Below are 25,055 nucleotides of genomic sequence, written 5' to 3'. Positions count from 1 at the left end.
CCAGGCTGCAACTGCCTCCAAGTCACAGCCTGGACCCTACATGCAGAGATGTGCAGTAGTGTTTGTTCTGGCGAGTGTGTGACTGTGTACATGTGTAAGAGAGGCTCTCTGCTTTCGGAGGTGGCTCTCTGTGCCCCTGTGCAGTCAGTGTGCTTTCCGTCATCTTCTGTTTGCTCCATGTACCCTGGACTTGCAGTCCCCATGCCGGGGCACGGGAACTCCTGAGAATTGCACAAACACACTGCCCACATCAGAGTACAAACTTGTTTACACACAGCGCGTTAACTCTGGCTATGGGTGTACATGCCTCGTGTGCGATGCTATCAGCGGTATTCCTGTGCGTCCCCCTGTGAGGCTCCTCGCAGCTAAATGCCCACAAGTCCAAGCGCAGTCCAACCTGACGGTGTGGCCAAAAGGCTTCCCATCCCTCCAGGCACTGCTTGGAGGCAGTGCGAGGCTCAACAGAGCCCAGGCAGCGCGGACAGCCACTCTTTACAGGGATCCCCGGCACAGCAACTCTCCCAGCGCTCCGGCTCGGCTACGAAAGCGAGCATCGGCACAAGGTGCTCGGCGAGACTTCGAATGCGGGACAGCCCGCTCGGCCCCGGGGCAGTACCCTGCCCCTCCGCCTGCCCCCAGCTCGCCCCTTCCTCCCCGCGGGGCCCGGCTGCCCCCCGCACCGCTCCCGACGCGGCTGCCGGGGATCCCCCGGCGCAGGGGCGACCGCGACGCTCCCCCCCCGCCGCTGCTTACCTGGGGTCGGGATCCGCGCCCGCCCTCAGTGCGCGCCGCCCGGCAGCGCCCGCCGGCGGCCGCGGGGCGCTGCCGAAACCATCGCCGCGGGGCTGCCGGGACTCCCGCTCCCTCCGCGGCTCCGAGCGCCTCTCCTCGCCCCGGGGCGGGCCGGCCGCGCCGGGCTCTGCCCGTCCGCGCCTGGGCGAACAAGGCTGCGCGGGCGGCTCCGCGCTCCGGGCAGCTCCGAGCTCCGGGCAGCTCCGCGCCGCGGCCCCGGCGCCCGCTCCCGGTGCGGCTGGAAAGGCGGAGAGCAAGAGCAGGAGCAGGAGCAGGAGCAGGAGCAGGAGCAGGAGGAGGAGGAGGAGGAGGAGGAGGAGAGGGAGAGGAGCAGCGAGGAGGAGGAGAGCGGAGGGAGGGGGTAGGAGAGCAGGAAGGAAGTTGTGAGCCTGTCTGGGGTTGAACTCAGCGGAACAAGTTTTTTTTTTTTTCTTCTCGCTCGGCTCAGGCTGGAGGGAAATACGGAAAAAAAAAAAGTTTCCATTGTTAACTAAGAAAAAAAAAACCAACACTGTCGCCGTGCTTTGGTGGCTGGGCTGTGGGTTCAAGATACACGAGGCATTTTCCACCCGCGGCCGCAGCGTGCCGTGCGGGCCCGGCAGAGCCCCCGGTCATCCCCGGCACCGCCCGCTCGGGGGGGCATCCCCCGCCTCGCCTCCGCATCCCGGCCTCCCAGCGCTGCCGGCCGCTCGAGTCCTCTCCGGGGCGCAGCGGTCAAGGCAAAGGGTGGTACCGGCAGCGCCAGCAACGCGCAGCCTAAGGCCACCCACCTCCCCAGGCAGCCGGCTCGAAGGCACGGGCTAACACAGCCATTTCCCCCGAAATCCCCTTCCCCAGGCAGCACGGCTCAGTCCTGCTGCTTCTCAGCGTGTTGGTCATTCACACGAGCCCAAGGTTGGCGCAAAGCCCTCCCTGCCAGGTTGCGTGGCTTTGGGTGAGCACATCCCAAGGGAGGTAAGATGACCCCCATATCTCTCTAGAGGGTCGATGGCACTTTGACTTGCTATGATGTTGCCTGCCCCAGGTTTAGGCAGGGCTGCAGTGTCCTCCTTCGGGACACTGTCCATCCTTTTTCATCCATGGAAGGACACAGCACTTTCTCAGCTCCTGCAGCCCCCAGGCTTGGGTCCTGCTTGGCAAGAGAAGCAGGCTCTTGGCTGTGATACAGCCTGAGTTCTGTATCAAGATAACTCATTGGAAATAGTTGTCTGTACGTCAGCACTTTAGGAGAGCAGGCTCTCCGACTCACTCTCAAAGCAGTAGTCAAGGTCAAACCGAGATGGCAATTTTGGGGTTGATCTGGACTGGCCAAAGGAAAAAATTAAAAAAAAAAAAAAAAAGAGAAAAAGAAAAAAGAACAGCAATTTGGCTCTGCTAGGATTTCACAGCTAGGAATTTCCCCTAGAGAGGGAAATTGATGTCACAGCAGACCAGCTTTTTTGTAATTAAGACGTAACCTATAGAGCATAAACGGGGGCAGAGAGGTCTCCGAATTGGCAGAAGGTGTGGACTACCAATCCATCCCACGGGCAGGCAGACAGAGACACCCAAAATGACCTTGTTTGTTTTTCCAGTAAGAGAAACGCTATTTTGAATTCAGCGCAGGAAAAGAAATTTATAGACTCTTTCCACTCCACTTTGTTTCCTCGCAGTCTGGGCTTAGTCAGGAACTAGTCTTCATGAAATGAAGTATGAGATCAATCTTTCTGAGAAAAGGGATCTTGCTCAGTATAATGGCACTATTCATGGCATAAACTTACCCCCGTGTGCAAATACCTGCAGATTCTGGTCATCTGTTGCTCACATTCCCTTATGTCTGCATATACATGTCAGAAAGTAGGAACATTTGAAAGAAAGAATAAATCCAGGAATTCAGGCAGATAAACAGGTACGTTCTTTTTTTAAACAGCTGCACTATGCTATTCTGATAACATCTGCAAATACTTGGAGGCATTACTGCACATCTCTGTGTGGATGTTTTGACCATTCTTTGGGGTTGTTGAAGAATATTTACACCACTGTAACCATAATGTGTGCTTAAAGTCCCACCCTTTCTTAACGTCTCACAAATTCAAACACCATCAAAAATTCATCCTATCCAAACAGACAAAGGCGTGGTGAATTTGCTATAGCACATTTACAGATACAAAACTCCCTCAAGCGACCCAGCCTTAAAATGTGGCAGCAATTTTGTCAAGTAACAGAGCTGGAGCTGTTCTGTGGGCATTACATATAATGACAGGTTGTATTTATAAAGGAAAGGGCTAATAAAAGTGCAAAAATGAAAAGAAAGTCTAGGGATAAGTCTTTGACTGTTCAGAACCAGGAGGTACATGAGGGAAATAATTGTTTCCAGACAGGAGCCAGGCAGCAGTCCACATTGTGTAGTGAAGAACGAGCAGCCTTCAGCACACTTGTTTCCAATCAAGGGGAAACCAAATGTTTGAGGTTAGCCTAAATGGAAAACACAAATGATACAGGTTGCTAGTCCAATCCAGGCACAAGGATGGAAGCAAGAAAAGAGAAAAGTTTCTTTCACAGACACAGACTCCGGGCACTAGTTGCTGAGGAGCCTTCTCTGTGACTTTGGCAGTGTTGCCTTAGGTGCTGTACAAAGAGAACAAAAAGATCGTTCCACTCTGACTCTCTCAGTGCACATTCTTCAAGTAAAACTCCAGTGCTGGGTGTTAAAAGATCTTGCTTCTCCTTAAGCTATGTTCTTAATTTAAATTTATACTTCCTGCTTCCAAAGAAAATCATTACAGCGCTTAAGGATACTGAAACAGGCTGCGTTAGGGCAAACAGTTGATCCAGCCAACTTTTGTCTTGTCCTTATTCAAGGGAGTGGAGCCATTAAAATGAACAGGATCTTCCACTTAGGAAGGGCACATATCCACTGCAGAATGTATTTAGTCTGAAATAAAGTGAGGACAGACACTTAGAGAAGGGCATGGAGCTGTCCTAACTGGGACATCTCCAACTGACACACTGGCTAAGAGGCATTTAGAGAAAGAAATACCATAGTTGTCAAAGTTAATGGCCTCCCAGCACCTCTGTGTACTTGGATGGAAACATGTTAATTACCATGTTTCTTGGAAAATTAGTTGTCCTGAATGTGCTCACTGTGCCCCATGAGCGGCATGGGTGGCTCAGCTGTGCTACAGCTGCTGCACCCCCAGGCCTGGGGCTGCTGATCACTGTGGGATGGTGGCTTTTTGTAGGAATGATGGGGCGGCCCTGCCCAGTGGCATCCAGTGGGACAAACAGGAGACCAATATGGTGCTGGTGACCCTCTCAAGGACAGATAGAGCTGTCATTTGCTATTTTATACACCCTCTTCCTGTGGAGTTGAGGTCCTGGTCTGCATGTACTGAATTGAAGAAGAACCTCTTCCTCAATCTAAACCAAAGTAACAGGCAAAAAACCCCAAATCCAAAACACCTACTGAAACAAGATCCTGTACTGCAGAAATACCTTCTTCTGTGGAGAGGGGAGAACACTTGCATGGTCATTGTAATTACTTGAATCCTTGAAGACACAGAATTGAGATGGTGTAGGCTGCATTATAAAGCTAGAACAGGAGAGGATAGACCACAATCTGCTTAGCATCAATCCAGTTGTAAAAACAAAACAGAAAAAATAATAACAATTTAATCAAAAAACAACTACAATCCTCAAGTACCCTCCTCAATACATTCTTTCTTTTTTAGAAGATTAATTTTTATATTATTACTCCCCATCATGTTTTGGACTGGTTGGGCAAGACAGACTTCCCTATGTTTCAAAGATGAGTTGTCTAAACTGTCACTATTCATCCCACCCAGCATCAGGACCGTCAGCACCCTTGCAGTGAAAGTCAGTATCTGACAGCATTTCCTCACCAGTGAGCTGAATCTTAGGCTTATGTAAAATATAGAAATTAATGGAAAAATGCAGATTAATTAATTCTACAGTCAACAGATTGACTTTGTGTGCATGACAGCATGACAGACAGAGAATAAATCTGGCTAATATTTTACAAGAAAAATACTCACAGAGGACACAAGTGAAAACACAACACTGAATTATGTGCTGAGAATTGTCTCTGTTCAGGCAGGTGGCTGTCACAGGCATGACAGTCATCTGCCCTGTTTGGGCTGGCAGAGGAAACAGTAGCCTGAGAAAAGGCCTCTGGATGCTTATCTTGCACCAGCCCTTTTGCCTCCCTTCAGTGGTAAAAGAGGTCAGAAAGAAGCTGATTTTCTCAGCTCTCAGTGACCTCTGAACTGGCTATCCAGTCATTTTCTCCCTTCCCTCTATCCCACAAGAACACACATAATGGTAGAATTAAGCAGTGACTGGTTAATATTCCCTGTGCCGCTCCTGTTCAGGGAGCAAGAACACAGGGCTCTGCAAAGACACCTGTAGCAAGTCACTGTGATTTAGGGCAGTTCTTGTACTGCACCTACATCTGCCTGAGCTTGTACGTCCTCCCAGAGCACAAAGGAACCAGTTTTGTTCCCTGGGAGCCTCCTCCATGCATTCCTGGCTGAACCTCGCCCTATGCTGCAGCAAGACCTAGTGCTCGGCACAGCCAGGAAAGGCAGCCAAAGATCTCGGTGATCTGTTCCGGGCTCTGCCCCTGCTGTGCTGTGGGGCCTGAGCAATGAGGTGACTGCCCACCTGCAGAACAGGCAGGATGGACAGAGACATCCTGTGTCTCATTTCTGCAGACTTTGTGTCTGTGACCTGTCTGAAGGCTAGTACACATCTGGGGGCCTTGAGGGAAGGGATATGTACATACCACGTATCCATGCCCAGCACACATATGCACAGCTTTAGTGCTGAGCTAGGAACATCAATTTGCCTCACAGGCTTCAGGATTTGCAGCTGGACTTTGGAGAACTGTTACAGAGCTCAAAAAAATTGAGATGCATGTATGAAGAATATTATGCATAGTGCATTACTCTAACAAGGAATTATGTATGTACAGTATAGGCAAGAATGTTTAGGAACTCTTGAACAAGCACAGGATATGACATTTCCTCTTGATGCAATGCACATATGGCTGTGGTACCTTTCCCTCAGCTGGTAAAGTCCCCAGGGTAAGGATGTAAAGGTCTGATGTGAAAGCTTGGTTTTATGTCTGGGTATGGCCAACAGTTTCAGTGCCACCCTTCCTGTTTTTTTCTGGATTCCAGGGAAGAGCCCAGCTTTGCAGCTTTGCAGTTGGTGTGTGCCACAGCTGTGGTCCTCTGTGCTGCAGCAGGATTTTACATAGGCACTTTGGCTCACAGTTGCTATTTTCAGATAATAGGAATATAAATATATGCATGTTTGGGGACTAACTCATGATTCGGCATAAATGTTTACATTTTTTGTACAGACCAAACTACAGGCAGTAGCAGCACATCAAGTAAGTATTGTCAAGTTTTACTGACATTCAGTAAAACTAAAACCATAAAGAGGAATCCTTCCCCATTGGGGTTTGAGGCTACTAAAAGTTGTACCCAGGTCTATAGCTGAGGGAATAAAACAATTAGAACTCAAATACTGCTTTGTTATCTGAAGAAGTTTTTCCTATTCATGGGCCACAGTTATTCCACTAGACTGTAACCACACAGCCATAATTGAGCAGTTTTGCATTTATTTGAGATAGCTATGATCACAGCAGGAAAAAGACAAACTGTTTTCCAAGTGAACAGTGTGTGTCACATAGACTTTTTTGGAATCAGTAGTATATGAAAGGGCTGTGAGATTCAACTGCACCTTTTAGGGATGAGATGAACATGGAGTCACAAGAAATGCTGTCCAAGTTTCCACTCTGTAATGAGTGATAGCTGTGTTTTGAAGAACTGGGAGAGAGAAGGCACTGAAGAAGACATGATTAATAATTTTAACATTCATACTGAGCTGTAGCCATTTAATTTTAAATAAAGCAATTTTATTTTCTCCAGGAATCTATTTTTGCTTGCAGTATAATTATTTTAAAGATTTGCCATAATATTGCTATGATGGATAGATGTTTATCTTTGTTCCTATGCCTTTGAAAGGAGAAAAAACTGAACTTTGAATGAGTGCAGCACAGTTAAATAAACTAGCAGGTCTAGGTCAATTCTTCATAACTTTAAATATCTAAAGCAATAGAGTTATGAAAATATTCCTAAATGATGTTGCCAGACAGAAGAGTATTATCTGTGCTGTTTTCAGTATGCAGCACTGTTCATTGCTATGCAACAAATCGCAGAGGTCAGCAGACCCTGACCCTGCAAAGCAGCTGTGTTATAGCAGTCACTGGAAAACACCAGTCCTTGCACATAAAATTGCTTCAAGCAAGAACATCTTTCCCAGAAAGACTGAGATCTGCATGCTGGGTCATGCTTTTCCTCTGAACAGATAGAGGTAAGTAAAGCTCTTATGGAAAGAACAGCATACATGTCCACCTAGGATATTTTCAGAACTGTCACAAGTTTCTATACATACGTCCATACACACAAATATGCCCAGGCATAATAAGGGGGCATTTTAATAGCACCAAGAGCAGCTTCTTCAGCTGCAGCTAGCACTAGTCAGAGCCTTATCTCCCTGCTGCTCCTTGCCCCAGCTCTGGAGATAGCCAGTCTTGGAGCACTCTGGAGACATCCAATCCTGGAGCTGTGAACTGCTCTCTGAGCTGCCTCCCAGCTCTGGATTTGAGCAACAAATTGAGCAATGAAGCAAACTGAGCCACCTCCTCTGGCTGGTCTGCCCAGGACAAGCCTCCCTCTTGTGCTGTTTTTCCTCTTCCCTCAGGTATTTCCAGGTTGCTCCTGGATCAGCAGAGTTATTTATCACTGAGAGGGCACTTGTCTAAGAGTTTTAAGCCACCACTGTGGAGTTTCAGGTCACTGGCATTTCCCACTCCACTGCCATGAGCTCTCTAATAACAGGCAACACTACAGCTTGAGTTTTCACCTCTGTGTAATCAAATTGAAGAATTTAAACTCTCAGGCATGCTTAAATGCCTGAGTTTGAAGACAAACATCAAGAGCTGGGATGTTTCTTCACATCACCATGAAGTTTGTCACTCTTCACAACTCTCTGTGCTCCAAGGGAGGGGTTCCAAATCTTTCTTATCCTTTGCAAAACGTGAAAGATATTTCATGGTCTGGCTGCTTGAAATTAGGACACAAAAGACACAGCTGGGGAAGATGAAGGACTGGCCCAGAGGGGAGATATTAACCACCCATTTCCTATCTTGCTGAATGGGGGCTGATGAGCTAGACCGCAGCATTAATGGTTCCTAAATGTTACTTATTTTCTCCCCACTTCCTGCTGGATGGGGACTGATACCACAGAGTTCCAGCTGGCTGATCTTTTCTTCCCAGGAGAATTCACGTATTTGCTTAAGTAACTTAATGAGATGCAAAAGCAAGTAGAGAAAAGGAGAGATGTAGGGCTTGCAGGTCCTCAGCAGAAATGTTGTGTTTATTTCCCACTTGTTCTTCACTCCTTTTCAATTCTTTGCTCTCCTCCTTTCTGGGCACACCTATAGGGACTGTAGCCCTTGATGTCTGAACCAGATTCTCCCATAGTGCTTGACAGCAGCATTCCAGACTGGATTAGGTAGGACTTCAGGCTGGCCTGAGCCAGGCAGAGCTGACAGAAGATGGAGCTGCAGAGGAGCATGGCAGAAGGCTCAACTCCTCCCTGGTGGGGAGCTCCCATGGCTCCCTCCAGCTGGGCCTGCACACTCTGGCCACTCTGCCCACAGGCTTCTGCTGTTGGAGAAAAGCAGAACTTGTCTGGTGAGTGGGACAGAGAGACACCCTGCCTGGACAGAAAGAGCATGGAAATGGGAGCACCAGGAGAGCTGGGGAGGCTGTGCTGGCTCCAGTGCCAACTTTGCCCTCAGAGATGGTGGCTTCTTTGATGCCTCTTCACCCTCTATGGACACAGCCTGCACCCCAAGCTGGAGGCACTGGAAAAGCTGGCAGCTGTTGTGATCTTCTCTCCACTGGGAGCAGACTGAAACTGGTTTTCTTCATGGCTGTTTTATGAGGAACAGGAAGAGAGCACCCGGACAGAGCACTAGGATTAACTTTACAAATGTGTCTCCCTTTGACAAAATGTTTGAGCTTTGCCAGTTCCTTTACGTTCTCTCCCACTGGCTGAGGACAGCCTTGTCCTGAATAGGAAAACGGGAACAGTGCAAGAGCACAGATGTCTGACATCTTCCTGTCTTCTGGCTCAGAGAGAGGGAGATTAATAAAAGCTGCCAGAAAAATGCCTTGAAATAACCCTTTCTGGTTGGAGACACAGTATCCTGGAAACACCCATCATTTGGCAGAGACACTCACTTCATTCCGTAGCTACACAAGCAAATTTCTTTAACTCTTCTCAGTATCATTTCTGGACTGGATTGAAAGTGTTTTCTGTTAAAACAAAAACAAACAAACAAACAAAAATGCAACAAAAAAAACCAATGACTTTGTTTCTTTCTGTTTTACATATGTGGCATTTCCTAAAAGGAGAAAAATGTTGAAACAATGAAATATTTTTCTTTTTTACAGCCCTATCTTTCATTAAGAGACAGTTTGCCTAACATCTCTTCTTCCCTGTTAAAATGATAGATGGGGCTGAACAAGACTTACAGGATCCAGAGGGGTGCCATTTGCGTCACCAGCAACAGCGGTCATCAGGGAATGATCTACCATTTCAATTGCTTCAAAGAGAGATGAAGAGGAAAATGGAGCAGGCTAAGATTTATTACAGTGAATGGAACAGACTTCGAAGTTAGACAAATGGAAATTTGGATTATTTGCAGGAATACATCCTATGTGAGGCTGTTGAGTTAGGCAAGGCTCCGGTTTTGGAGGAAACATCACATGAATGTACTCAGACTTGAGAGCTCCAAGAACAACAGCTGGAGGCTGCCTTAGCAATCCAGAAAGTGGTGCATCAGTGATGAACCAGAGAATGGAGCTCATCATCACTACCCTGCTCAACAAGTTGGGCCCATCTCTCTCCTGGATGTCATTCCATTATAGCTGCTGGAGGGACACTGGAAGGGACTTCAGAATAACAGGTGAAACTCCAGTCTTCTACAATCAGCTTCCATTTTGCTGCAGAAGGCTTTCCTTTGCACGCTTGAGACCACCAGAGAGGAGGAGATGAACTCTAACAACTGAGAAAAGGCCAGCCATCACATTTAGTGCCTAAACAGTGATCTCACCTGCAGATATTTTTACATGGCCTCTTACACTTTCCCACTCCTAACCTGCAAGCCCTGAAGTACCTGCACTGTCACATTCCCATCCTCTCCCAAGGAAATCAACCTGGATGGAAAGTGACAAGTATACACAAGTTCTGTGAACTCTTAGGAACACTTCTGAAAGCTGAGCTAAGGAGAATGAGAGACAAAATGCCCATGTTACTGGATGTGGTAAGTGCCCTAGGAAGCCTCCCTAAAATTCTTGAGACACACATTGCCAACTCTTCCTCTGCTCATCCTCACTGAAACTTCTAAATTGTCCATATTTTGATGTCCCTCCATGCCATTTTCTCACCTCCAGTCCATCAAGCTCATGGACAGTTCTGCTCATGGAGAAACCTGTAGTAATTCCATGGAAAAAAAAGACTGAATCTGATAGGAGTACAATCAGACTGTGAGGATTTAGTAGCAAATTTTACAGGGAAAGAGAATTGGGGATTGGAGCTATTCTAAAATAAATTGTTTGACCAAACACTTGGTAAGTTCTTTCCTCCTCATTCCTTTCTGAACACAGTTATTTGTCCCAGATTCACACTCTTTCATGTCCAAACTAATGTCTTTCACAAGATTAATCAGCAGCTGGAGGCAGGTGATATCATAGACTTTGACATTAGATTGTCAACAAATATTACATTTCTCTCTCTCTCTTTTTTTTTTTTTTAACTAAACAGCTGCAGTGATGGCTTTCTGGATGCTGGCCAGCTGAGTCTCTTCACACAAATGTAACACTCATTGCCTCAGTTTTCCCATATTCCCAGCTTGTTTGGTCTCTGATGGAAAACTTGACTTCCATGGCAAGATACTTAGCACCTACAGTTGCAATGCATGCAAGAAAAATATACTCCAAGGACCAGGAGAGTCCTGACAGCCCTGACAAAACAAGGGTTCATCCCTTTTCCTTTGGAGGGAAAATAGGGCATCTTCTGTGTCCTAAGGTAATTGAACAAATAGATTTTTATTTCAAATGGAAGATGGATGGAAGGAGCCGTCAATATGAACACACATTTTCAATTGCATTTACAAGGAAATAAAATCAGCTTTTGGACATCCAGAAAAAGAATGATGATCCTTGCAGAAAGAGTGCAGGATAATGTTCTGTTGATTAAATTTTCCAGGCAGTTGTTAAAAGATGTCATTTACCAGGTTTACCAGAGATAGATAATGTCTGGAGTCAGTACTGCACTTCATTCTCTGTTAAAAATCTGATTGATGACACTCATCTTTTTCTCCCTCAAAACTATACTCTCCCACTCTTAATGCTTAAATGATTCTCAGAGGGGTCTTTTTTTTCCCTCAAGCTTGAGGTGAATGGTACCATTTGCCTGGTACAATAAGTTGTAAAAAGGGAAGGTTGGGCCTTGAGTTATCTAAAAGCTTCACGGGCTTTGTCAAGATCTGTCTCAAACAAAGTACTGATCCACACCTGGTCTAACCTGCCCTCAATGATAAATTCTGTCTTTGGGAAGGTAGTCTTGAGAGGTTGGTTTTGAATTAATTTTCATTTTAATTTTCAAAGTGTGCATAACACTAGTGAGCATAAATGTTGATGAGTTTTGGTTGATTTAGTTTAATTGAGACATTAACTGTATTGCAGGTAAATGGATCTGGAATAGCTGCAGGAGCACTCAGTTTTCCAAATCATTACAGAAGGATGAGATTACAGTCAAATATTTTATGTTAATATGCTTAAGCACTTAAAATTATGGAAGCTTTTTCATCAATAAGTGCAAAATTATTGCAGCAATTCTGAGTATCAGCAGGGTTTGAAAGCCTTTAATTAATTTTGTTTACATTTGAAATAATCAGAATAATTTCAGAATAATAAACTAGATCAATCCCTGGGAAGACTCACACAAAGTGGATTACATCCCACCTGAAATAAGTTTTGGCTGTGCCACTTAGATAATCCATTAAAAATCCCCAAAAGGCTAACAGCTGTAGCTGGAAACACAAATTATAGTCTGCATATGTTAGTCTGTTGTGTCCAAAGAAAAACACCCACTGATTTGAATAGGCTATAGATCAGGTCTTATACTGTGCACCTAAATTGGAAATTCATCTGTCTCTGGGACAGAAACTTATCAAGTTCTCTCTTCCAGAATTCAGTTCAAAATCCCTTCTGTTTCTGAGGAAGTAACATTTTCCACATTTCCTATTTTCACTTGTACTATTCAAAGATTGAAAGCAAGGATTAACATACAAGATGCTAAATAATCTGCTGAATTCAAATCAGTTTCCACTGGGTAGGTATAATTTTTTCCATTCACATTTAAGTTAAGCACACTGGACCAGCCTTTCTTTTAACAAGCTGATGCAATGTAAACAGGATGAATGAATAGGTAACTCCCTGCAGATGGAAGAGCTCTGAGCATTTGGCAGTGAGGATCCAGTCCTGCCCATGGCACAAGTCAGAAAACAGAGGGCAAGAGCAGTGAGAGTGATGTCCAACACAGTGCAGGGAAGCAGCAGCAGAGAAAGCAATAAGGCCAAGCCAGGATCACCCTGGGATCCCGGGACTGCATTGATGGCCTTGGCCCTTGTATTTAGAGAGAAGGACAGAGGTAAATAGCTAAAAATAGCTAAAGCCTTTTTCCTCATTCCTATTTTCTCATGGCTACTTTTGCATTATGAACTTCAGTGAAGTAAACACACTGGGTGGGTTACTTGTACTTGTCCTGTGAGTGGCTGTTCTTTGACACAGATTCTGTCTGAGCTCTTGTAATAATTTATCTGAAGCTGCCTCAGCTCAGCTCGACCCTGCCACAGTTTTTCATCCTGTATGGAGAGCCTTTGTTTTCCATCATATCCTCTCCCTGCAGTTGAACAGCAAAGTGCAGGCAATTTGCTCTGTGTGTCTGTCTGGGCCAGGCTTCCCATGGTGCTCAGGCAGCTCAAGGAGCTTCTTGCTCTGCCCAGGCTACCAGCTTCTTTTAGCTCTGTCCATAATATTCCAGTACTTCTTGGGCTCACATTCATTGTCCTCACACTGCAGTTAGTGTTTCATAAAACTCATGGAGTCAGACCCAAATGCTGAAGGGAAGAGAATCACTGACTCCTACAGGCATTGAATCAAATTTTTCCTTTACTGAAAGACATGCAGTCTTGTAGAGAGGGAGAATCTAAAAGCTCAGTGGACCATAATTGGTTTTGATGTTTGGGTTCCTGAAGAGTAAATATCAAATAAAAGCATATGAAGCCAACCCAAGAAAGGGCTGAAATGAGTAGGTTCTCCTATTTCATTTTGAAAATGTACTTAGGCAACCTTTTATTTACAGTTAATCCTGTGGAGCAGCCACTGAGACACTGCTGAAATTTAAGAGCATCACCTCTGTACCTGAAGCAGTGCTAATAAAACCACAGAGCTGAGTTACTCTACAGAAGAAACGGAGAGACACAGAAAACAGATTTCCATTTTATTTTAGCTGGAGAACCCACAGGTAAATAGAGGAGCCAGGAGGTGCCAGTCAGGGTGCCACATGGAGAAGGGGAAGCTATGCCTAGAGGAAAAACAGCCCCACCAAGCACAGCAGTGGAACAGTGGCTGTAGCCCCAGCCCTGCTGCTCAAAGCTCTGCCCAGGCAGTGAAGCAGGAGCTTCAACTCAAGAACAAGTGTACAAACATTTATGCATGGGTGAAAGGTGCCCAGCTGAAAAGGCTCAAGTTTGGCGCACTGCTACTTCTAACACTTTCCCTCTTCCCCCTGGGACACCAAATCCCAAAGGCAATTGGATGCAGCACTGACCTTTCAGGACTTACGAAATGCAAACACAGCTTTATTTACTTCCTGACCCTTGGCTCAAAAACATCTGCAGCTTTATAAATGAAAAGCAATCGCTGTGATTTAGCAACTTCTTTGCCTCTGCTTCATTTTGCCAAAAGACAGAGGCCACGCTGTGATACGGTCACCGGTGTTGTGGTGACACTTGAGAACTATCAGCTGGGCTCCCCAGGCAGCTGGCACCACTGCTTTTCATTTTGCATCTTGTCTAGTAGGACAAGGCCTGGCTGGTCAGGTAAAGGGCCACAGCTGGAGATTTCAGTCAAATTGAGAAAATACATTGAAAATGAAGCCTTCTTCCTCAGAAATATCTCGAATTTCTGCTCCAGACACAACAGTTGAGTTGGCAGTCTGAACTTTTCTTGTCTTTCCAGTATGGGACAGAAAAGCTGCTGCTGCTGCTGCTGCTTCTGCTCCTTTTGCACCTGCTGATCAAGTTTTGACAGATCAACCCTGGGCCATGAGCATAGGTACTAATTTTTTTGAGGAGAACTCTTGGTAAAGCTTTTCATCCCTTTTCTTCCTGAAAAAACTCTGGAAATTTGTTGGAAGCAATTGGTTTCAGTCGGTTTTGTGAGCTGATGCTTGAAACTGCATAGTGGTTGCTGCAGGATTCTTCAAAAATAAAGGACTTCTGCAAATATTTGAAACTGAGTCCATGCAAATGTTCATTTGTCAACTTAATCTTCATGGTTTCAGCAAAATGGAAAGGGATTCTCCAGTATCTGCCTCATCTGACAAGCCTCAAGCACTAGCAGCAGCAGGTTGTTCTTTTGGCAAGGTAAATCAGTTCCTTTGCACATGAAAGAACTCTGAGGATGTCTGGTAGAACAGATGTAGGTACATATACAGTAAGCCTTTACAAGGTAGCAGATGAGGATGGTAGAGAATGTCTTGATTTTGTTTCTCAGGTTCGTCTCAGCAAATCTTGATGCAGTATTTCTTAGCAGCAGAAATACTGATAAAACAGGTTTTGGTTATTTCTGATTACTTTAAGACCAGGAAGTGGAAAGATAATGTCATCATATTGTGCTTTTTTTGTACTTGATCCATATCTTGCTGTACCAAAAATTTATATTTTCTTGTGGCATCTGCTGAATGCTGACAAGATAGATATTAGCACCATGTTAGTACCTACAAATCCATCCCACACTGAAGTGGCTGAAAACAACTAATATTTGTGTTTCTACATCAATTTTGATGCTTTGGAAAATTCTACACTTCTCTGCTCCTAAGTGGCAAAAGCACAAGGAGGGTTATGACTTAACAGAACTCTATTGTAACATTTTATTCAGCCTCAACTTTGGGATTAAAATGCTCCTATGAGGCCTTTTTGATTTCCACCTTTGTCTCTTTTGGAATAAAATTGTTAGTTATCCTAGCTTTGTCTTTCTTGGTTTGGAAATGATGACAACTAACTTGTGTCCTTTGCATTTTTTTGGCACTCTTCTATTATGACCCTTATTTCAAGAGAGATGACATCACTTGCCACAAACCTGTAAGTTTTGTAAAAAACAGCACTTGATGCACTCTCACCAGACCCAAGTTTGAAGGTAGACTGCCTGCGGAGAAGTCCAGACATGCAGCCTGTGATAAGAGCAGCTTCTGCAGAGGAGAATGATCCCTTATCAACATGACTCCACAGACACACTCTGGTTGGTCTCAAACTCCATCTGATACTTCACCACACAATAATAACTCTTTTCTAGTTGGCTTGTCCTGTCTCTCCAGTCTCTACACCCTGAAGGGCTGCTTTCAGGGAGATGAGCTGGTTTGTCCCAGCCAAGGAAGCCAAAAGCCCCAGGCACTAGCAGTGTGCTCAGCAAAACCCAGAAAAAGGGCAGCCAGTGGCTAACGCAGGAGCTGCACCAGCAGCAAAGGCCATTCCCATAAAATGCATCACTCATATTTCCTGGTGAGCCAACCCTCCTTCCTCCCCTCAGGTCAGACTAAGGGAGAGTGCAAGGCACAGGTTTGGGGTTTTCCTGTCCATCCTACATTACGTGGGGATGTAATGACAGCATTGCAGCTGGCAAAGCTGCACAGCTGTCCTACAGGAGTCACACACCTTCCTTCCTGTCTCTGTGGTGAGTGGATGCTTTTATGGCACACTGGAAATGACACAGTCCAGTGCTCAGTGACTGCTGAATGCTCAACAATGACATCAATCAGGGACTCTGGAATTTGCCAGAACAAGTGATGTTCAGGAAGCAATTCTCTTTCCACTCCATCCCTCCCTTTGCTCTCCTTAACCCTTCTTCTTGCCTTTCTCCCCATATTTCCTTCTCTCCTTTCTTCTTTCCTTATCTCCCTCCTCTTTCTCTCCCTCCTTCTGGAGAACAGCTCATACTATTGTTTATCACCATATAGTATTGCTGGCCACGAGGAAACTTTGGAAACCAAGGAAAACAGAGACCTTGTGACAAAACTCAAGTGAACAATGGCTTCAAGGGCACTCAGCTCTTGGCAGCATGAGCACAATGGTGAGCTCAGCATCTGGCAGGATGGACCCTGAATTAGGATGACAAGAGGACAAGGAAGCACAAAAGAACGTCAAGAAAAGATGAAGAAAGATGCATTGGTTTCTGGAATGAGATGGGCAATGCAATCCTGGAGGTATTTGTTTAGAATTCTATGTTGCACCCTGATCCATATGAAAAAGTTTAATGTGCTTTCTCAGAAAACATAAAAACTCTGGCATAAATTAGACTGCAGAGTTCCAATAAGTATTAGTTTAGAAGGCAGCAGAGTTAAAAGTTTCTGTATTGTTGATTCTTTGTCCCATCTGCCGTTCTTTCTTTCTTTCTCTTTTTAGCTCTTCTTTGTCCAGTGGTGAGGATTGGTCAGCTCATACAGTGGTTAGAGTCAATTTGATAATTTGCAGACACTAATGGAGTGTTTGGGTTTATTGCTGTGTATGTTTGAGTAGCTGCTCTTTATGATTCAATTTTTCTTCCATGAGTCAATTTATGCTTGTTTCAGACTTCACAAGAACTATTTTTCAGCAAAAAGCCTCTTATCACTGTATATCCTTCTGTAAAGGTACACAGGAAGCTGATATCATTTGTATGCTGTTTCCACTCCTTAATAGATTTCAATGGGAGAGTATATCCCATCTGTAGAAATCAATTGAATAGTTCTAATAAACCACATACTAAGAGATGCTGACAACTAAGGCACATGTTTAGAGTGATTAGCTGTCCATCAACTTTGCAATATAGCTTGGCTGAACCAAAAATTATGTTACTAACATAGAAAGGAACTATTTCAGCATGTCAGAAATGTATTGACTTTACAACAAGCTCAAAATAGATCACAATATCAGACAGAGTTCCTCCCTTTGACTAAATCTGGTGGATGTAAAATAACTTTGAGAAGATGCTTCTGTGAGAAATGAGAGATGTGGGTCACATCCTTTCAGATGTGGGTTTTACACTGCCTACACAATGGCTTGTGTTTGCAGAAAAGGTGGCCACTACCATCAACTATTTTATAATGTTAATCTACTATTTAACTTCCCTTTTTTTCACGGTAAGAAGGAAGGATTTCATTTTGGGTTGAGTAAAGTATGTTCCACAAACCAGAGCAACATTTTACAGTTTTTCTTTTAAATGCAAATACAACCCATATATCTCTACTATGGATCAGTTCAAACTGATTTCAGTTTGAAATTTCAGCCCAATTCTGATTTACTTGGCTCAGCTACCCAGTTCAAAATTTATTCAAATTACCCTTTGAGTCAGAACCTCATAAACATAAGGGAAAGGCACGTGTATATAACATGCAGGAATCTGTATGCCAAAGAGTTTACTCTCCAAGTCAGGCGTCAGGTTCTCATCTCTATGAATATTTAGTAAGTCTGTGCAGGAATTGGGAAGCCAGCTTGGAACCATGAGTATTCTAAATCAGTGGCCAAGCCAGAAGCTCTTGTTTCCTTCCTGCCCAAATTTCCAACTTCCACTCCCTTTCTACAGCAAAGGTACTCTGGTTATAGTGGTTCAAAGCTCTTAGAAGGGCCTTAGTGAGCACAAGATAGCTGCTCAGAAATCATCAGACATATTAGCTCAGCACTGGGATTAGAGTCAAACAGAGGCTCTGTGTTCAGACAGAACCTCTATAGCAGGAACAAGTTCATCTTTTCAAGGTCTAGGAACACTCCTCTGCCATACCTACCAAGTGCCTCTGCTGTGGCACTGGCTGTTTTAACTTGGGATCTGAGGGCTAGACTTGATTCAGCACTCACAAGGAATCTTCCCTGAATAAGCAGAGTAGGTGTTGAGTTTATAAGAAGTGTCACAGTGGCTGTCTGAGACAAGAAATTACTTTAAGAGGTGAAATACTTTAACAGGTTTCTAATATAGCTGCGCTGGGTGGAAAAAGTAAATGAATCTCAAGTTGTTATGGAACCTCCTGTATACATGTTGCAATAAACAGAGGTGTGAAAAGCTCTGAGAAAGACACAGAAGACAGAAATGCAAATTAGGGAGGAAAGCAGAGGTGGGTGAGAAATGATCTAAGCGCTGGCATTGTGTGCAGTACAGTGGGCATTGCTCATCTCCATGAACAGCATAGCACTTTGCTGCCCTTCCCTCCCTGGTGGGGCTGCCTCGAGACATTTCTCACTTGTGGGATTATCATCTTTCCCATGCAGATGGGAAAAACAAGGCAGGGAAAGGTAATTTTAAAAACTGATTTTCGGTGGCTTGATTTCTGCATGTCTAAAAGGAAACCAGTCTTGTTTCATTAATGAAGCCATGACTTTCATGAACCTCATGACCTTCATGAACCTCATGACATGCACAAGCGTGGACTATTCTCTGCTCAGCACATACAAAAACAAGGTCCAAGGAGTCTCAGATTCAGCATTTGAGATGAGTACATGGAATTGTTGGTCTCTTAAATGCTACTGTAGCTCATACAGAAAGTTACCAATATTAGTTTCCTTTTCTAATATAGTGAAGGAATCTTCTTTTTAAATCATATATCTTATTTGGATGTTACTTATCACAGCTTTTGTATTCTCATTGTAATACAAGCTGTCCACAAATAACATCAATGGTATCTATGGAGTTGCATTTGCTTTTTTCTGACATTTGTATGAGTAAACTCATCTGACTTCATGGGGTAGATGAGGAAACTGCATCTTCCCTATGTGCCATGAAGAACTGTAATTTTTTTTTTTCTTTTGGATAGGGGTATTGCAGCTCCCTTGACAGCACTACACCCACCCTCTGCCTTACTAAGTTTTACACTGCCTTCAGTGACAGCACAGATGCTGGTGACTGTCAGGCAACATGGCCACAGAATGGTGGCATTCTTTTAGCAAGGATTTCAAGCATGGAAAAGCTCCTGACTGAACTTAGAGGAAGCCAAGCTGACTGCCTGACACAGGTCTAGATTTTCTCAGGGCAACTTTGCAGTGGGGAATGTCAGGGAATTCAGACTGCATCAGTGAGCACCAATCCAAATTCTGGTGTCACACCTCTCTTTGCTCAGGTGCTCATTTTGTCTCTACCACAGTGCATTCTCTTTTCTGCTATTTTCTCAGCTTCCGTATATTAGGCCCACACTGTTTCTATTTGTGCAATATCCAATTCCTCATATGGCTTTAGGAAAAATCCAGCACATCTCCACAAATACCATAGACATTTTGGAAAACCTGTAGCTTGCATTCACATTAAGCATTGTTGTTTTTATTTATTTGCAATGTCCTCTCCTCTGTAACTATCGATTGAATACTGACTTTTGGACAGGCTAACTTCACCTTGACAATGTCAGATCTCTGTGTTGTTCTTTCATTTCTCTCTCCTCGACTATTCTATGTCATTTTGTGAGCTGTTAAATAGCATCTATACATATATATACATATAATGATCTCCAGGCTCTACACAGGTTTAGGAGACAAACACAGGCAGGAGCAGATAAAAGTGTTTATCCTGCCCCAACAATCAACTGTGGCTGTTTGTGAAAGCTGCAGCATGACTGTGTTTCATGAAGACAGTTTTTGACCAAGGATGAGTGTCTCCCATAGTGCCTGCAAAGTTTTGTTGCCCTGGAAACATGTATTATTGTTATGTGGAAACATCTGTGAGATGTATGGAAATACCAAGGTGATTTGGATGAAATATGACAATAGAATGGCAATAAAGGTGTGCTTAACTGTGCTTACAAAAAGTTACAGATGAGAAGTATTATTCATCAGCAAAGTACAATACTGTGCAGAATTTTAAAATAATACCCTTTTGAAGTTTTTCTTTAAGCAAATTAATGCTTGTCAGATGTAGAAAAGAGGAGGGAAGTTATAAAGAAGATGAGAAGGTACTAGTTACAGCTATTTCCTTAATTTGAGATCTATGCTTGAATGCCTTTGATATATAAAATAAATACATTGGTTTTTTCTTCAATTTACAGTTTCATTGTACAAGAGGGGAAAAAAGTCTCAAGGTTTTGAAAAACCACAGTTTAACTGTGGTTTAACTATAGATTTTCCTTTAACATGCTTTATTTCATCAGTAGAAAACTTCTGTATAAACTCTTTAATTTAATTTATCTTAGTATGTTATAAACTCTTCAGTTACTGAATAATTGAGAATCAAACTAGCTTGATCCAGTTTAACTAGGTCCATTCAAAAACTAATTTAGGGCTTGATTAAATGGTACTAATGTAAAGTTAAATAAACTAAGTGCCAGTAAAAGCTATTTTAGGAATTGCCACTCCTGCTGAAGAGTAAGGAGTTTAAAACAAACTCATTTTATTTACTTTAAAAGTTACTAAGATAAACTATTCTAAGTGCTTCTGTGCAGAAAAACTTGCAGAGCTATGACAATGGACTTGGCTGGAAAACTGCTGCTTAAAATGAGCACATGAGTGAAGCACAGAAACAGAAAGTAACTAAACCTTGCACCTTTTATAAACAAAAATCAAAATACAACACTTTCCCCCTTTCCCATTAGGGGAGGGAAAAATACAATTTTGCCAACATTTTCTCAGTTTTCTTGCCATTGCTGCCACAGTTGTGGCTCAAGTAGTGGGAGCACTGGTCATGATACAACTGTGCCAGCAGAAACAAGCTGGGCTCAGTCTGAGTCCGACGAGCGAGGTGGAATCCAGCAAATAACGTGGCTTTAAATCAATCATTTTTGTAGCGTCAGGAGTTTCGCAGCACGAGCCATTTCACGGATACATTCTCCGTAAAGGGTTATATGAGCAGAGAATGTATTTTGCAGGGATCTGATTACACTAAAAATTCCCTGAAAGGCTTGTCCCAGAGAGTCCCCGGGCTGGAGCTGCAGATGTCGGAGCCCATCCCAGTCCCGAGGAGAGGGATGTACGCGGCAGAGCTCTGTCCCCTAGTGGGCGAGCGAGACGCTGCTTCACAGCTCGTAGGGGAATCTCCTTCCAGTGGAACAGGGAAGGATTTATTTGAATATGAATGTATAATTCACATTCCCCACTCATGCCCCCCTCACTAACAATTATACAGTTCATTTGAGTAGGTATGGGGAATTTAATGAGTAATTTTTATTCCCTTTTTAGTTTTTTTTTTTTCTTTTCCACATGCATTTTGAAAATATGTTAGACATTTGCTTTCCTTTTTCCCAGGACAGACCTCATTTCAGTTAAAGTCATTGTATTCAAAGAGAGCAGAGTAGTGTGAACTCACAGATTTCCAAGTCACGTGAAGAGGTCTGCTGATTGCTCGGAGCCTGGGACTGTCTGAAGGATCTGAAAAGCCAAAGAGATACCGACAACCTTAAAGGCATAGTGCTGCTTGTCAGACTGGTGCATTTGTCTCCTTTAGCAAAACTGTACAGAACTTGTACATGAGGAGGCAGGAGAAGCTGTCTGAGAAAGACAGTGGTCCAGAGGATACCATGGCAGCAGGAGCTCTGCTCCTAGGCAGGCACAGGGCACTTCCACTGGACTCCTGCTTGATGGGCCTCCCAAGGACCTGTGCCTAAAAGCATGATTTTGATGGCATTCCATTGACTTGGATACATCACTGACTGCTTTGTGACTGCACACTACTAGATTTAATTCCTGTTCCCTTCCCACCACTTTGGCCTTGTCTCTTTTGAGAGAATCTCATATTTAGCTCAGTTCTATATCCTTTAGAAAGAAGCCATCTACACAGCTCCTGGGATGCTGTAGACCTGGAAGGAATGGACCACGAGGTGATCTCAGGTCTGTGCAACACCATGGGGGATTTGTGTTGAGTGAACATTCATGACACATCTTATGAGTATCCCCTTGCACAAAGTTGAGCTTCCAAGGGTCAGGCCCACAGCCTACAGTCTAGGGGACTTTGGATCTTTACTTAGCTCTGTTTTAGACACAAGAATACACCACTCTTCAGTATGGGGGTTTAAATCTGATCTGGCTGGTTACACGGAGGCATCAGGGATACACCAGTGTGGGAATACTCTTCAAAAATCCACACAGGAGTGTGACACCAATACATGATTCCTGCCCACAGGTGGCACTCAGTCATGAGCCCTGGCTGCTTGCTAAACCCTCTCATGAATGAGATCTCATTCAGTTAGGAGAAAAATGTCAGCTTTGGTACTCAGTAATGACCTTTCCTTGAGGGACTGCAGATCTATGGAGTGGAATAAACTGAGCAAGACTCCTGGAAAGCACTGTCTATTCCAGAACAAATCTCCAGTGTGCTGGGCCTGAACCTATTCATATCTTCTGTGCAAGCACAAGAGGTTTTAATGTTATTTTGACAGGTGGTGTCATGTCTGTTTCCATTCAAAAGCCAAGGGAGCATCTCTGTTTGGATTTGTGTCAGTAGTCCTATTTCCGGGTATTATTTACATCTCCTGAAATAAAACAGTCACAATGCCTTGGATATATTTGAAGGACTGCAACAGTTTATGACCAAAACCTCCCTGAGATTTCCTGCCATAAATATCTCAGGACCAAAATGGAACACATGAGGGCAATCCCAGAGAATGTCCCTGTGTACTTCAGAACAACCACCAGCCTGGTGAGAGACACTGACCTCCCAAGTCATAAAGCTGTGATGCAGCTGGGCATCTGATTTTCCTGGCAATAAGCACACTCTGCATTATCTGTGAGAGATCTTTTAAGGAAATGACTGTGCAGATCTGTTAAAAAAAAAAAAAAATAAAAAAAGAGAGAGAAAAACAGAAATACATTGACATCCATAACATGCAGTGAAAGGCTTTACTCAAAGAGCCTGTTAACTTGCTCTCAGGTCAGATGCTTCTCATGTGATGCAGCTAGGAAAAAACATGTGAAAAGGCATTCTGACTGAAAGCTGCAAGGAAGGAACACTCATGGATGGAGAGACCAAAACAACTGTTTGTTTAGGCTACATAAAGGAACACTGAGCTAAGATAGATTTTTGCCTCATGCTACAAAGAAGGCAGGCAGGATATGCACTATGAGAAAGACAACTGGGTTTTACATACCCATGTTCTTGTGCTTCCATGAAGGAAATACATGAATTTTTTTCCTAAAACCCTTTGCCAGGTTGCACAAGACCTACACCTCTTTGCATTTGTCCATCAGGGTGAGAGAAAAAAGGGAGGATCTAGTGAGAATGTGTAAAGAAGCAAGGAATTTGTCTCTAAATTTTAGTCCAAAGTAGGCACCTGTGAACCCTTCATACAGCAGAGCAGCACTTTTGAGAGAAACAAAAAGCTGCAAGTTTAGCTTTTAAAGTTGCTGATAAAGGGCAACTGGGCTTGTAAAACTAGTTCCCATCCCTTCAGCCCCTAGAAAAAGGAGCCTAAGAACAATTTCCCTATCTCCTGCACAGATCTATGGCAGGCTCACTGGACTGACAGCTGCCAGTGAGGTGAAGAGCAGCACAGTTCAGACTGTCAATGCTTTGGCTTTGAAGCTGCAAAATGTTTTAAAACAGATGATTAATATTTTTACTATTATCCCAAATTTGTGTCAGATACTTATGCTCCATGTAAAAGTAAAGGGGAATAAAATTATTGTCAGTTGTGGAAAATCTGAGTGGAACCAAAATTATTCCTTCCCCTAATGTTAACAAAGCAGCTGAGCATAAAATGTGTGAACGATTCAATACATCAGAAAAGTTGCCATATAAAAAACATCTCCAGCTGGATCAAGTGTCCAGTGAAAAGAAACTCAAGACTCAGCCAGAGACACAGCCTTTGAGGGAAACCTGTTAGAAAGAGCTCTGATAGTGAAGAGCTTTTGGACAGTGAAGAACACAGCCAAGCACAGAGTTTATCAATTCTTCCAGACTGAGTTTACCTTAGCAAAGCCCAGCTGGCCATGCTGGGATAGGCAGCTCTCTGAAGAATTTTCCATGTAGCTTAGTTCTATGTGCAGTGTTCAAAATAAGAATTACAGGTACAAAGAAGGTGTATCACTTATCACTGATGTTGTGCAAGGAATATGGGAAAAAGAATGTGATATGGAATCTGCAGAAGATTCCATTTTGTCCAATGATTTATAGAGGGAGTTCATGTATTTGTACCTCGTGTCTCCTTCATTACCGTCTTACTCTTCATTCCTTCCGTATACAGAATCATCATGGGTGCCACGGAGCAAAGAGGAGTGTGAATGTCCCTGTGTCTGTGCCTGAGGTTTTTCCTGAAATGACAACAGCAGCAGAGGGAAATTGCCATGACTCCCGCTCATGTCTCTGCCCCCACAGATGATGAACAAGTGCTACAGAGCTGCCAGATTCTTAATTTCCCTTGGCTGCTGCTTCATGAAGCAATGGGAACAGAGACACAAGTGGTTTTCTTCCGACTGATGAGCAATTTCAACTATCTACTGGATTATCTTGCTTACAATCATGCCTTTTTTTCTTCTTTTAATTTTTAAACAAAACCGCTTACAGTCTGAAAACACAGACTCCCCACACCCATTGCAAAGAGGGCAAAATTGTAATTTTCCTTATTCACCCCTCTGATCTCTAAACTGAGCAGGGGTCAGACAATGCCAGCAGAACTATTATTTGGCCATTTCCTCTGGTTTCTCTGTTTACTCCTCCACACGTTTCTCTTATTAGTCCTTTTATTTCCATCAGGATCTGCATGTTTGCATATAATTTTATTTACTGAAGGGATAAATTGATACACATTAAGCCTTCCAATACTTGAAAGGGTTCTACAAGGACAGAAATGGACTTTTTACAAGGGGATTTAGTGACAAGGGGGAATGGATTCAGACTGCCAGAGAGCAGGTTTCGATTATGTATTATATATCGGGGGACGTTCCGTACTGTGAGGGTGGT

The 25,055-nt window shown here is 43.8% G+C and overlaps 1 protein-coding gene across 3 annotated transcripts in view; it reads right to left on the bottom strand.

The window, feature by feature from the left end:
• The window catches only part of ITPKB (inositol-trisphosphate 3-kinase B), a 121,828-nt gene that overhangs the window by 65,765 nt on the left and 31,008 nt on the right, over positions 1–25,055 (bottom strand). For all 3 annotated transcript variants that reach the window (XM_085575891.1, XM_085575890.1, XM_085575889.1), the window contains one exon: positions 754–21,529. The gene's annotated coding sequence lies outside the window, so the exon portion shown is untranslated. The remainder of the gene's footprint in view (positions 1–753; positions 21,530–25,055) is intronic.

Source organism: Lonchura striata, chromosome 3 (assembly GCF_050655825.1).
Source record: "Lonchura striata isolate lonStrDom1 chromosome 3, ASM5065582v1, whole genome shotgun sequence".
In the NCBI taxonomy this organism is placed as follows: domain Eukaryota; kingdom Metazoa; phylum Chordata; class Aves; order Passeriformes; family Estrildidae; genus Lonchura; species Lonchura striata.
This window is presented reverse-complemented; position numbering and strand designations above follow the sequence as displayed.